Below are 2998 nucleotides of genomic sequence, written 5' to 3' on the forward strand. Positions count from 1 at the left end.
GCAGCATCTGTGTGTGAGTGCCTGTAGGCTATGTGTTTGTTTGAGGAAGCGACAGAGGTAGAGGGCATAATCCCTGTTAGGCCTAAAGTAAAATGAATGCCAGGAGGATCATTTGTAAGAGCAGGTCAAACTGTGAAAGCCATAATGAAGACTGGGTTTGGAGCATGGCCGTAACTACCAGTGAGGACACAGAGGTCAAGTATTCTGTATTTTATTTTCAGTAATGTAAAATTTATCTATTCATGAAAACCGATATATGATCAACAATGATGAATTCAGTCTATACTCCACCCCCATTTATCCTCAAGGTAGTGATTAATGAAAACAAACTTAAGAGTTTGACTGAAGTGTTTGAAGCATGCTAAATGTACAGTTAAAGTACAGCATGACCTCGGTATTTGAAAATGTCTGGTTACAGCCCTGAGTAGGAGGGACGGGCCACAGCCCCTTATGTGCTTTATTTATGACCGTCATTACACCAGCGAATGGAAGGACGAAAGCCTTTGACACGCATGTGTGGATACATTCATCTCCCAGCTGGTGTACTGCTAGTGTGTATTTGTGTGTGTGTGTGTGTGTGTGTGTGTGTGTGTGTGTGTGTGTGTGTGTGTCTGTGTGTGTGTGTGTGTGTGTGTGTGTGTCTGTGTGTGTGTGTGTGTGTGTGTGTGTGTGTGTGTGTGTGTGTGTGTGTGTGTGTGTGTGTGTGTGTGTGTGTGTGTGTCTGTGTGTGTGTCTGTGTCTGTGTCTGTGTCTGTGTCTGTGTCTGTGTGTGTCTGTGTCTGTATCTGTGTCTGTGTGATATTGAAGAGTGTGCAAAGCGTCTGATGCAGTGTGAGAACCACTCCCGCAGCGCCAACCTGCCCGGCTGGTACCACTGCCAGTGCCGAAGTGGTTACCACGACAAAAGACCCTCTACCTGTGGGACGGCAGCTCCTGTGTCAGTGAGGGACGGCTCTCATCACAGTCACACACACAAGCACACGCTCACGCACACGCACACACAGATGCGCATACGCACACACACGCACGCACACACGCACACGCACATACACACCCTGTCAAATCCTCTCTCACACTTCCCCATCTGAGTGTGTGTGCATCTGTGTTCAGAGGAAAGAGAGGGAATAGAGGGTGGTGCAGCACAACTAGATGGGGAAATGAAATGAGGAGAGCATGTGTCCGTGAGTGTGTGTGTGCGTGTATGAGTGTATGCTTGTGTGTGTGTGTGTGTGTGTGTGTGTGTGTGTGTGTGTGTGTGTGTGTGTGTGTGTGTGTGTGTGTGTGTGTGTGTGTGTGTGTGTGTGTGTGTAAAGATGGAGAGAATAGAGGAGGGAACTGAGTGTGTGCATGCGTGAGTGTGTGAATGTGTGTGTGCGTGAGTGCGTGCGTGCATGCTTGCGTGCGTGCCTGCATGCATGAGTATGCGTGCGTGTAAAAATGAAGGGAAGTGAAGGTGGGAAATGAGGAGGAGGAGGAGAGCTGTGTTTTGTGGAGGCTGCAGGTGTTACATAATAATCACTCTGTAGTTTTTATTGCTACACAGAGTTCAGCTTATTTAATTAGCAGGAGTGCTGTAACCTGGCATCTGCTAACACAATCAGGGGAGTGTAAGAGTAGCATACAGCAGGGTGCTGAGAGCAAGCACAAGAGCAATCAGTATGACACACACACACAGATACACGCACACACACACACACACACACACACACACACACACACACACACACACACACACACACACACACACACACACACACACACACACACACACACACACACAGGGAAGCTGACAGGGGGAGGACAAAGGGGTCACTTGTCCTGGGCCCAGGGAGACAGGGGTCCAAGAAATGGGTCCACAGTACATTGTTTGTATTGGATTTGGGGCCCTTTCAGATGACTTTGTCCCGTGACCAGCCAAAGTTGGGCACACACACACACACACACACACACACACACACACACACACACACACACACACACACACACACACACACACACACACACACACACACACACACATACACACTGATTTCACGCATTGTGGAGAACATGGCGAGTGATCTAAATAATGCATTAAATATTCATATTGTCCTGTGTCTCCACAGTGGAGCTGGAGATGAAGTCAGGGCTGTGTGAAGAAATCCCCAGGGCCAACCGCACCACAAGCACCAGAAACACGACACATCTGCCTTCTCTTTTTTAACTCATTTTTTATTTATATACTGTAGATTTTTGTTCATTAGGTTTCTTTTTCATGTGTTTTGCTATGGTCAAACGTGCTTGTTGTTTTTGAAGGTTACAACAGACCTCACAGACTGGAATCCTTTCTCGAAACCATGCTAACCGGTTAGCAACTCAGTAGGTTTCCAATGGGGAATTGCATTGCAACCAAGTAAGTTGCTAACTCGCCACCCTGCTGTTGTTTTAGTGTAGGCTTTTTTGGACCAACATCATTTGTTAATAATACTTCCAGTTAGGAAGACATTTGTATCCCCGACAGTGAGGATCCTCGACTGATAAGCAGCACCCGCTCCATCTGCCATCACTAGAGAATCTGTCAATATAGCATTAGGCACATATTGTAATTATATAATCACCGGTAAGTTGAGGTTAATTTGACAACATTGTACACGATTGTATCAAACACCAACTGGTGCGATATGAGTCTAGACTTAAAATGAACTCTATACACTACTGTATCAAACACTGACTGGTGAGAAATCAACACTTTTCTAGATTTAAAAACGAACTCTACACACTAATGTGATATGGATTTAACACTGTTTGGTGTTACCAGAGATATAATTATTAACTCTGGTTGGAGTTGTTGCATTTCTGTAACTTTTGAGGTGTGTTAAATGAACACTATACATGTTGGGACAATACAGATACTTTCATATTTTGGAAATGAACACTCTCAGAGTTGATTTTTAACACTGGAACTTGCTGTGTGTACTCTTACTGCATATTAGCATGTGCATTAGTTGTGTGAATTATA

Source organism: Engraulis encrasicolus, chromosome 22 (genome assembly GCF_034702125.1).
Source record: "Engraulis encrasicolus isolate BLACKSEA-1 chromosome 22, IST_EnEncr_1.0, whole genome shotgun sequence".
NCBI lineage: Eukaryota > Metazoa > Chordata > Actinopteri > Clupeiformes > Engraulidae > Engraulis > Engraulis encrasicolus.